The following is a 13,201-nucleotide window of genomic DNA, read 5'->3' on the forward strand; positions in this document are numbered from 1 at the left end:
CAGATTCAACTCTGTTTCTTGATACACTTTTCTTCTGGTTATTCCCAGACAGAACTTCACGAAGCACAGAGAATCAATCCGTGCACCAGAACCGCTCTTCTTCCAAATCAGTCATCCCATGAAAAAATGTAATTCGAGTAAAGTTACTGCAACTCATACATAAATAAATCTTTTTAATGAAGCAGCCACAACTTTAATCCACAATAAATTACAGCAGAATATTAAATTCAGTGCCTGTGGACATTTCTTGCCTTTTTTTTTTAAATAAAAATCCTTACCTTAAAACCCCTGAACTTTAACAATCCATTTTGACAAAGGTAGGAAGTAAAAGGGAATAGGAGTAGTTTGCTCTAAGTAACTAACTTGTTTGGAACATCATAAAGTAGTTTTCTACTCATCTATAAAGGCCAATTGGCTGAAACATGCCTCATAAAACACACAAGTTACTTTCCATCCTAACACTAGCAAATAGCTCTTCCATGTTGTGACAGAGTCCATACAGCAGGTGTTTAAGTGTTTTTCTTCTCCCTGTTTTTTTTTTTTTTAACCTCCAGTATAAAGTGGAAATTTTATTTCAGCTGTGTTTGCATCATTAGCTTGCTGGCAATCATAGAAGCCTAAATTATCCAGGCAAGCAGTTTCATTTATTGAGACCTCTCACTGGAAAAGAGCAGCAATCAAATCAGTCAGCCCAAATTATCCTTGACATTAACAAAGGGCTCTAGGATCACTGTAAGAAATGACTTTCTTCTTTTACCAAGCTGATTATGTTGTAGATGCCTATGCAGCATCACAGCACAAAAACTAGTTTAAAATAAAAATGTTTATAAGAGCATGTAATTTTCATTGCCACTGTTTGTTGTATTTGATGTTTCATTAAAGCATGCTAAATATACATTATATGTGTGCGTGCACACGTGTGTGTGCGTGTGTCTACGTACAAAAGCTGTGATAGTTTGTGCTTACTTCAGCAAAGCAGCCATGTGCACCAATAAAAGCACATCCAGGCCTCAAACCTACAGCGTGACTCCCAGTGAAGCCAATAAAGCTCTGCAGACTACCCGAGAGTCCCACTTCTCTGCAGCATTGCACGATCAGGGTATTATCCCTTCAGAGCCTGCATACATGAATGAACAGAGCCTGCATACATGAATGAAGAAAAGTTTTAGACTGCTTCCAGATAGCAGTAGTTTCTTACTCATCTCTAAGTTCTTATGCCGGATTTATCTGGGAGCTTTATCTAAGCCAAATGTAAGCCAGGACCGCAGGGTTTAAAAGTATTATGCAATATGGAGCTCATGAGTATATGGGAAAAAAGTGAGAGTACTGAGAGTTCTTCATTTACTGAGAAAAATGCATCTGCACCATCATACTCTCAGAACTCAGCAAAAGTTTTCCCTGAACATAAAACCAGTCTCTAGTCCTTAGTCTAACAACTCTTACCTTTGTAATCTACAGCTCAGTGGTTACTGCTGTTTCTGAAGTATTTAGATAATAGGTCCTGTACTCACAAGTTCCTTTAACAGCACTGATTTGGTACACAAAATAAGTAAATAAATAAAAACACTACTGAAGATTTTCTTAAGTAAATGCTTCAAGATTACTTCCGTTCCAAAAGAGACACACAAAAAAAATCAGAGCTGTCAAATGGGTAGGAGAAAAATTAGAAGAGGAGAAAATATATTCAAGCTTCAAAGAGAATATTTAAAATATCCTACTAGGAGCGAAAGTTTATCTAAAACTAGAAAAATAGCTTCTATTGAAAGTAGCCCATAAAACACTGGATGTGGGTTCTTTCTCCAGAGAAACACAATGAGCTAAGAGAAGAACAGCTTTGTAGCTAAGAACAAAGACATTTCTGGTTCAGGCCCTAGCTGTGTTATAGGCACATTACCTTGTTTAAAATTGTAGGCCACAGTGCAAACAAAATTTTAAGAAACATGCTGAAATTTGACCTGTAGAAGGTTATCCTGAGTATATACCCACTAACCTAAAATGCACCAAATTCGAGTGAGAATTCCTAGTTGTTTTCAAGGTGGGTGCATATAAGTTTAAGATCAAAATATTGTTGGTGAAATCATGACACTATTAAAATCTGACCTTGATTTTAGAGAGTCCTGACCTGCATTTGCTACACAAGTTTCTTCATACCTAATGATATGATATCAGTTATTATATATTCCTCTTCAATTGCAGGCTAGGAAACACATTTTCCTGTGCAAACACTCTGACATATTACGCCAACAGTTTTATGATGTTTCCTTGCAGTTACTTTTTCCAAAGAATGCTACTTCTAGGCAGCACACCAAGGTAGCCAAACATGGTTCATACATATTTCAAGTATAAAGCTGTGTATAGCTTGGCTAGATGGGTTGTGCTGGTTCTTGGACCCAACTGTATCCCTCATTCCTACCACTAGTTGGTATACTGGAAATTTTACATTAAATTATTATTAGTCTTTCAGATTAAACAACTTTTCCCCTCAAATAAATATTAAGGTCCTTGAGGAATATAATATGTTCATGTTCAATAGACACTTTTAAGGAACGTTATAGACAACAGCAATCTGGACACAAGTCAATTTCTATGCAGGACAAGAAAAGAAAAAAAGCTTTTTCAAATAATTTGTTACAATTAAAAAAAAAACATGTTTTAAGAACATACTTTACATTCAAATCAAGTGTTACCAAAACCATAACATTTTTTTTCTTTTTTCTTTTTTTTTTATTTTATATTATCTGCCATTTGATCCCCAAAGGATATGTTGGTATGGGTTGGGTCTAGATGACTGTAACGTTAGCATATGAACTTTTGTTAACCCTACAGGACAAAGGAGTAGCTTAGTTACAGGAATGACTGTAAACAACCTGCTAATGACTGTGAAAGTTGTGAAGGGGCTAGAAAACCTTGGAGAAGAGTAGAGCACCCACAACAGCCAGTTGTTTGATGCTGAGAGAATCAGATAGAGCCCATCAAGAAATGGGCGCTTCCCACCTGCACTGTCACCGGGGTTATCCAGGGCCACCCAGGGAGCAAGGGACCCCACAGAACTGGGGGGACAGGGAACGGAGAACGATGCCGTGATGGTGCACAGCGCGGCCTGAACCGCCTGCCCTCTCTTCCGGACCATGGCCCAGGAAGGGGCATGCACCTCTTCCCAGGAGCCTCACTCACATCTCTTCTGATCGATGAGTGTGATCCAGCTCTTTTCACATAGTAGCACTTGGGCAGCAAAACCACTAAAATGACACTAGCAGGAAGAAATATGCTTTGCAGGTTTACGACCTCAGGCCCGCTATGTCAAAGACCAAAATATTTTAAAACTACTAATAACAACAGTAATAGTAAAAACCAAATCGTTTCATGAGTACACAAAGATTCACTGCACGCCTTCAAAAAACAGAACTGTACAGTAATTGCCAACATCTGGTCTGGAACACAAGTGCTGAAGAGCAGAAATATGCACCTCTACTTGTTAAGGAAGAACCATCTCCTGCAGCCATTAAAATACACTAATTTGTAGGGACACTGTAGCACTCCATATAGCTTCTTTTATTCAGTGTGAATAGGTTCATCTAGCTATTTCACAAACACAAGCACTGGGTAAAAGCTAATCTAAACGACCCACAAATTCTAATACATTTTTTTTCTTCGCAAGCCTTTGGCTAGTGCGCAAAAAAGCTAATTTACCACACATTAGTCTCCACAGAAAGCTCACAATCTGTGACAGTCTGAAAAAAAAACAATCAAATCAAGAAGGCTAGATTACTGAGCTACTTTGCCTTTCCTGACAGCTTCTTTCACTCTTCTGTCCCCACAAACCCTGTACTCGCTAACAAGAAAAGAAAATGGGGGGAATATTTTGAACAAGATAAAAATGCTGCTGTCAGACTGTGACTGCAAGTTTCCTGTTGACCTTCTTTGAGGGGGAGATTTAGCCAGCTAAAGGGATTTACATTTATTTATTTATTTAAGTTAAACCTAGTGCAATTCTTAAAGACATTCTGCAGTGATTCTGCTTGGCTCTTTAATCTCTTCAGATAGAACGTGTTGCTTAAGAACCTTTCTCTTGCCCTTCCTTGCTAAGGGCCTACACTTCTGCCTTCAAACTGGACACATAACTGCTATTAGTGTCATTTGGAGATACACCTCTAAACTGAATCAGGTATGTGGCAGCTATAGATATAGCTGTATGAAATAGCAGTTTGGGATTTCAGTTTTTCATGATAACCTGCTCTCATTTCTGCATCTGTACTCCTCCTTTTCACTTCTAAATTTCAGGGTCAAATTGATATTACAAACAAGATCTTTTGATTAAGCATCAACTGATTTCAATTAGAAACTGCAAGTAAATGCAAGCAGTTCTTCACCTAAGGTGGATATTAAGGGATATGTCTCTATCACTTCTTCTGGTTAAAGTACTTCTAATAAAAATAAATGTTTGCATATTATTTGCAACAAGATCGGTAACTAGATTTCCCTCAAACCCAGGTTACAGTTGTTCTTCTGTTTTTTCTCTACCTTAATAAACATTTAGTTATATACAGTGAAAAATCTTTAGCAGGACAGTCTAAGAAGGCACCACTGAAGAGCACTGTTTCTGTATTCTAACGAGATATGGGAAATCTCTATTCAAACTCCCACAGAAATGAGAAAATTAATCTAAATCTTGGTCTCTTTTACTGGGACAAATACTCATCTCATCTTTTAGCTACAGGGGTGAGGAAAGGGGATGAGATCAAACCAGAACTTTCTCTCACTACATAAATCCATTCTAAAAAGTAAGGAGGAAGCTGTTTGGAAATAGCCTTTGATATATTTATAAAAAAAAATTCTAACAAAACTGTAGGCAAAATTGACTTTCATTAGAAAGTTTCACTTGATCAAAAGCTCTTAACAATAACTTTTGTAAATTTTATAGCCACTGTTAAAAATAAGTTCAATACTTCAAAGCTATGCTATTATTCATTTTCCTATATGAAAGGAAGAAGTAAGTTAAAAATAAAAATGCAACAACTAATCATCTCTTCTAAATCCTACCAAGAGATCTGAGGAGGCTGCATGTCTGCCTAAGAAACTTACCAAAGCCACTCGCTTCTACCCTCCTGCTAAAACACATTACTAAATACAATCTTGCAATGACAGAAGCACAGTCATCTCAGAGCTAGTTGTAAAAGCTTTCTTTAATTTCACTTTTTGTATGGAGGTTAATCCTTTCCTCCCTATCTCTCCTCTTCTGCCTGCAGTAAAAAATATATTACAGACTAACAAAAACATTTTCACCAGCAAAAGTTTGACAACTTGCATACCAAGTCTTCATTAAACAAAAAAAAAAAAAAGACATAAAATTATTAAACTGAAAGATGGGGATCTTTCCTTCTGATGCAATCTCCATATGGATATTGAAGATCATCATATATACAATATACACTTTTATACACTGACATTACAGAAAAAGTTTTTAAAAGTAATTGAAATAACCAGCACTCTTTCCAATAGTTTATCAAAGTCATGGAATAGGACACTGCAAACAAAAGCTTATGGTGATGTTCCTGAACTGTGTTTCAAAATCGACTGTCTTCCTAGGAGAAAATGCTTGGGGGGGAGGGGGGGGGGAACCATCAACATACATGTTACCTGTTTTGATTTACTGAACAAAGAAGAGCAGATGCTAATGGCATATCAAAGTTGTTGGATATGAATATGAAAGTATTTTGAATGAAGACAACATGGCCTTGCATACCGAAATACGTTAAGAGCTTGGGTCCTCTGCTAACAGAGCATCTGGCACAAAACTCTCCGAGACATCATTGTTCTCTCAGGAAGATAATTTACAGTACAGTTATGTGAGGAGTCAGTTACAAGTCAAAGTTTCTCTTGTCTGGGTTTTTCTTTTTGTCAGCGAACAGTTACTTTTAGGTATATCAAGAGAGAAGTCATTCAGAAAAAAAAAAATACTAGTCTTCCCAGAATACTTTTAGCCAATAATAAGTAGTAAATGGAGTTGTAACGAGAGTCACTTCCATATTTACTTATAATTTTTAAAGCTTTTAAAAAGCCTAACCGAGATTTTCTGTTTGTAACACAAATGCAAAATCTCCTCTGGTTTAGGTTCTGGTAAAGAAACATTACATATTGCTACAAAATACCAACTAAAATTAAAAAACATCCTATCCTACTGGCAGATATATTTTCCATGCTATAACGTGTAGTGCTATTTGCGTCACTGCTAACAGCCTCACCGATCTCCCCATCAATCCTAAACTCTATGTGAAAAGGCATATACTTGCTTTTTTTCAAAAACTCAAACAACTGCACACGCAAGTCACACATTGTAGACACATTGTTTACAGTGCCTGGTTGAACGTTTGTATCACAGAAGAGACCCGGAGCCGGAAGAGGTAGAGATGCTGAGGAATGCAGCAGGCACACAGATGGATGTCTGAGCCGTAGGTCAAGACCGCTGCAAAGGCAGTGCCTGAGAGCATACAAAGAGCTGAAAAGGGCAGCGCAGGGAGTCAAGTGCTCCGAACGCTCTAATAAAGTTCCTTACAGCCCTGCAACTTCCCATTTCAAGGGCAGACCTCACCATTTATTAATTCTTATCATATTTACCGTCCTCTGCGCTTTGCCAAACCAAAAACTGTGTGCTGCATACATGCAGTGGGACACCTAAATGATTTCAGCATTTACCTTAAAAGTGGAGACAGTGATGACACGTTAAAGAATTTAAAGGAATTTAGTTTTAGCAAGAGAATACCAGGGCTTAGAAAAATATTTTCAGGGTAGATGTTGAAAGAGAGATGGATTTTTGTGTTAGTTTCAACAGTAGCAAAAAGATTTATTAGGCATCCAGCAAAAGAGTGGAAACCAAAGACAAAGAGTGCAACGAAGAATGATCAGTGACAAAGAACACCTGAGGTACCAAACTTGAAGCCTTACAGTATACATTCAACATGCAAATACGAATTCAGAAACCTTTTTGTGATGCAGTACAGACGCCTTTTTCATATTACCTGTTTATAAGCTGGACATAAAAGTCAGTTTCTTTTTCAAGGGTTTTTGTTCTTTTTACATACAAAAATATCCACAAGATACCTCTGAGGAAAAACTTCGTGGTTTGAATGGGTAATTTGAACTGCGCTGGCACTCCTTTTGATACCTACTCCAGAGAAAATGGAAAAATCATTGTAAAGACGACATTTTGTTTTCAAACGTTGTTCTAAGCTCTTTTACAGAATAAAATTGAGATTTCTTAAATAATATCATTTAAAATTGAAGTTTCACATTTAAATTTCTGAAGAAATACCTGGAATTTACAGAATCCTTTTGTTTCATTTCATTTTTTCAGATGAACTTCAGCAAAACCTAAATGAATTATGAAACATTAAGCATCATCAGTTCTACATTTTCCACCCAATGGTTTTGGTTGAAAACTCTACCCTGCTCCAAGATAACATATCTTTGTAAAACCCAGCACTCATGTACTTCTTGACTGGGACCTTAATGTATTCTCCAGTGAAGTGCAAGCAGAGCTCATGATGGGATATAAAAATCAAGCTCCTTGATTTTCTTAATTAGAAAATTAATTATTGTGACAACAGAAGTGTCAGTAGAATTCTACGTTCTCTGCGGATACGAAAGCCAAGGCAGTCAACAAGTTCACAAGTCATCGAGTTTCTTGTCTCTTTCCTGATTCTCCCCTACTGCACCACATACTTTGTATCACATGGACCAAAATGTCTTGTTAATATTCTCTTGAGAATGGGCTAATACTAAATTGTCAAAAGCAATGCTGCAATTTGGATCTTAGTGCTTCCAAACTACTTCTTCATTTTTAAAATTAATTTCATAGAATTTGATATTTTCTCTTCCAGATCTCCAAGTACATTAATCCCCTCACTAGAGCCAAGCAAAGTCTCAAGTTGCACCTTCCCTCCGTGCTCTTTCCTAACACCGAGGTACTCTCCACTGTAATTGTGCTGATGACATGGAATCAGGTTTTGGCGTAAGTCATACAAGTAACTTCAGCTTTCATTTTACAATTAAGATATCTTAGTTAAGATGCCTTTCATCTTTAATCATGAGGCTAATCATGGTATTTCTGGGACAGTTAAATCAAGAACCATTCAAAAGTATATCTGGCGTAGCCAGATGAACTAGCACAGTCTTATTTTGCTGTGCCAATATTCCTCTAAGAAAAGTGGAAATTAAATGTTACTGCTATTACTTGATGTGTCATAGTATTAAGCCCTTCAGCTGGTTGTCTGAAAAATCTCCATTTACCTTACTCGGGTAAAACTTTCACTAATATCATCATTTCCAAGCACTGCTGAGCTTCATCTGGATTAAAGAGAAATTCAATTAGACAAATGTAAGCGGAAGGTTAAAGGCAGAGCGTTTTACCATCCCAGGCAGTAGGATGAAAAGGGTGTTTCAGAGCCAGAATATCCCTTGGAGATGACTCTCCCCACGCACACTGCTAAGATGTTTTCTTCCTGACACACCAACTCCAGCCTTCTGGACCTCCGTGTTTCCAATGACCGGAAGAGGTGCCTTCCAATGGCCCCTTATTCCACCAGGCAAGGTGAATGCTTTGAATATAAACCTACTTTGCTGATGATCTCTCATTGACTTTCAGGGTGGTCAGAGATTCACATTGCCAATCCTGATACAAGGCTTGGTTAAAAAAGACAAGGCTTTGACACTTCAGCAGTAGCCAGAAAGTAGGGCAAGGCTTGAACAATACGTTTTGTAAAGGAAAGGAGTACCTGTATCGAGTAAATAATTAATAATTACTACTAATAAAAAATACAGTGGGAATATCAGCAAGGAGTCATTAACAGGAGAGATGATTAAGAGCAGTGCAGGATCTATATAAGCATTTTCAAAATAATATACTGGGAAAGCCATTTTTTTGCTTTTTCATATAGAAATCAGCTACCTGTCATGAAGTAGCAGTGGTAACCACAGAATTTCTAAGGAAGATGGGAGGCACTACCTGCAGAGTAGTGTGTGTTTGGTTTCACTTTTCTCATGCTGTTTTAGTATCCACATCCTCCTCCTAGAGCACACAGAAGCTGACTGAGCAGCTGTGTTGCACACTAACTGCATTAAGAAGTAATGGTCCTGGAAGTTTCAGGACATTTTCAGAAAGAACAAACAACGAATGCTGTACAAAAGTTAATGCTAGACCACACCACAGAAAAAAAATATAATATCTCAAGGGGATCAGTATACAATATATATCCTCAACCTTTCAATCTGTGTCTCTTTCACGAACACCTTTCTTATCCCTTTGGTCAGAAAGTAGCATTTTTATAGTAATAACCCAATTAAACATTAGCTGAAAATTAAAGAATCCACACAACGCTGACATGAGTTGGATATTTCTATTACAAGAGTTTTAATGCAAATTATAATTTAAAAAGTAGAAATGAAATGGTACTTTAAAAATCTGACACAGATATGTTTTATAATTAAAACTGACTTTTATTTTATTATATTGTTATTTGTTTGCACCTACAGTTTTGTGGGAACATACTTGTTTTAAAGACATTTTTACTGGGAAAACTTTTAGATGAAGAAATACCAGCAAAGCAAATATTCAGGGCTCCTACACCATTTGTCCTTAAATGTGGTAAAAGCAGGGGAGAGGGGAAGGAGGAGGAGTTGGATAAAGCACCATAAACGACAAGTTTGTCCTCTGTACTAGTGTCTCATGTGTGGCCACCACGGCTTAGTATGCATGCATATTCGCACACTGTGGCGCAAAGTGGTGTGTATGTCGGCTGAATCCTAGTTGCCCAGTAGAACAAGATCAGCTATGCCCCATCACTCTCATATACTTCATCCTCCTCTAGAAGGCAGGGAATCCAAAACACAGGGAGGGAGCGAGCAGAGGCACACTCCAATAGGCCTCCTAGTTTGGGACAGGCCGCACACCAGGGCTGTGAAGCAAGCACACCTGCCTTGCAGCGCAAACTCACCTTGTGAAGAGCTAAAGTGAACTCCAGAACTGTGTGACAGATTGAGTGCATGTAAGGTACTCTTTATGATCCATAATTTACAAAGTATTAACTTACAAAGCATCCAAAACACTGCTGAATTGCCCACATCACATAATCCAAATGATTCATTTGCACCGAACTGGCCCTAGAGCCACTGAAAACTTCATTTGCATTAAAATCTGTATTTACATCTCCAAAAGCAGAGAAAGAGGGTGAAGGAAAAGTCGTCACAATTCTCTTTTATTAAAGAGCTCTGACATTACCAAATCTACTTGCTATTAACTAAAAATACCAGGAATAAAAAACATATGACTATAGAGCCACAAAAGAGAGATTTTTATCTTGAAAAGATTAAGCAAGAGAAAGAAAATGCAGCCTCAGAAACCTCTTAAGTATAGGCCAGCCTTGGAAAGGTAGGAAGAGCAGGCAGAGAAAGGGGCACACTGGCAGTGAAATGTTGGAGCCGAATAATACTCTCAAGAGTAATCCAGAAATCAGTTTGTCATTTTGCTTCCTCACCAATAACTACGCAGTCAAGAGCCTAGTTTCTTTTTCTACTAAAACAAACATGTGTCTGCCTCCAAACTTTGCTGGTGCCACCTGCAGATCTTGAGAAGTTTGCAAATGCCATGTTCTGCTATTGTCTGGAGATTCACTGTTGAACCTCCTCTTACCTCCTCCGTACTCTTACCTGTCACTTAATCTGAGTTGGGGAATCTCAGAAATTGAGGCTGAGATCACCCTCTGGTCCAACTCCTGATATAAACCAGTACCTTCCTGACAAGAAGTAGCAACAGAGCATCAGTTCTGGGATACCTACATCGGTTTAGGCACGCTCTTACCCTGCTGTATCCAGTGTATAAAAAGGAAAGTTCCTGCTTCTCTCAAGGAAGAAACATTCACTCTGTGACAGAGTTGCCTGAAAATTGAAGCGCACACCATCTCTCTTTACAAAAGAAAGGATGCAAATGTTTTTCAGCCTACAGCAGCTTCAAGTACTAGTGGGGCTTAATGCGAATAATAAATTCTAATTCTAATTAGACCTAGTGTTCTTTTACTTGCAAGTGCTGTTTGCACTGGTGTGATCTGCTCTTTCTCAATTTCTTCTATTTTCAGTTGCTGTGCTCAAGTTTTTTGTTAATACTCTTTCCTTCCCACTTTACACATACATATTTTCATGTCTGTAGGTGGGTGGGTACATATATATATACATATATTAATATCAACATCACGGAAGTTCTCAAACATCTTCGCAATCTCAACGGACTGGTGTGGAAAAATATGAGGCTTTCTGTAGGATGGATGGGAACTTTTCACTTTAAAGTGCACATATTTACATACTGTAAATTTAGAAGTCCAAACTTCTCCACTCCAGAAAACAGCACAACTGTGAAAGCTGAGACTTCCTGAGAAACACTTTAGATGAGAAAAAAAAGCAGAATAGGAATATATAGTTTATGCCGGGGGTCTATCAAGGCAGATGGAAAAGTTACCTTTTCCTCTCCACCGCAAGACTTGCGAGCCTGTTTGAACTTTTAAACACATTCTAGCATTTCAGATATCAGCTTTGATGTGCATGCCTGCATTCAGCTAGGCAACAACATAGAGAAAATTCCCATTTCACAGCTGTGTTCCTTACAACATGGTTGTAATTAATTCCTCTTATGTACACATTGCTTAACTGTATATTGCTAAGACAATTATTTCTTGTGGTCAATCTTGGGCTGTCAAAAATAAAAAATAAAAAAAAAACTGATTTTTTTTCCAGTGAGATAGGATAGTACATTGAAATAAACCTAATTAGGGTACCCTGAAGCAACAGTGAATTTTCTACTGTTATTTAATAATTGATCTTAAATATTCAAGCAGGGGAAAAGTTATTCTTAATTCCTGACATTTTTGCCACTTTCCTCAAACTTCAGCCTCATGATTTGTGTCAAATAATAAAGTTCTAAACCCTTAATGCAAGTCTGCAGGCAGAATTCTTGAACCCACCATACCTTTATGCATACATAATATACATCATCTATTCCTAGAAATGACTGCATTTCTGTTTATTTCTACAGAAGCCTATAGAAAGACAAGACTGCCTTCTGCTCTGCATCTCATTGTAGGATCAAGCCTGAGACAACAGAATCCTATTCCCCCCCCTCCTTTTTTACTCAACATGACTACTCTCCTTTCCCTCAGTGAAGTATTAGACAGATCAAAATGACTCTTTTCCCATGAAATACCTTCATTTTAACGTTACATTGCAACATCCAGTCTGAATTTAATCTTTGCTTGAAGGTAGGCAATACTATCTAGTGTTCCAGCTGTGTTACAACAAGGAACAGTGTTTTCATTAAAACCTTGAACCATTTATGAAACCAATAAAAGCACAGTGAACCCTCCCTGACAGACTTGAAAAAATAGCATTAGACTTTGGAAAATGTCGAAACATAGACCTGAAAATTGAAGGTGTTTCAGGTATCTGTATGAATATGAGTTACTAACCTGAATTATTTATGTAAGTCTCAGAGGGCGATATTTCAGTTTAATGACCAACTTCTCTGTGGCCTAAGCATTTTGGTCAGAGTACATTCATTGCCAAAAATGCATCACTGCTGGCCAGCTGAAGTCCATCTGGAGAGTCAGAGGCCAGGTAGCGAGCCCACCTCACACAGGAGACCAGCATACACACCACAACTGCATCCTCTCGAGACACCATGACAGCTCATATATGTGCAATTTAACATCAAACCAGCCCATAACAAGATACTTCATTTAACAACTAGAAATATATGCATTTAGATTAACACAATGTAAAACAAAATCATTCATTTTCACAAGCAAAAAAAATAATTTTAATAAACGATTTATCCTAAAGAATTTCTGTCCAATCAGTTGGACACAAAGCCCTTGACCAGCTTTACCAGATTTGTAAGTATGAAGAAAGGAAAACATATTTTCATTTAAGAACAGGTCAGTAACCATAGACTTGAGCACAGCGTTTAGGAGACAGAGAAAGTCACCCAGCTTTGTTCTTTCAACTCTCCCAGAGCACGGAGTCAGCCCTAGGGATAGATAGCTGGCAGAGAACTTCCTTCTGGAATCAGCAGGAAGAGCTCCCAGAGGTTTTGGGAGACTCTAGCAGGCTTTACCTAATAAAGGACCAAACTAACAAGACATTTGCATGTTTAAACCTTGCA

The sequence above is a fragment of the Struthio camelus genome, chromosome 13, assembly GCF_040807025.1.
Source record: "Struthio camelus isolate bStrCam1 chromosome 13, bStrCam1.hap1, whole genome shotgun sequence".
In the NCBI taxonomy this organism is placed as follows: domain Eukaryota; kingdom Metazoa; phylum Chordata; class Aves; order Struthioniformes; family Struthionidae; genus Struthio; species Struthio camelus.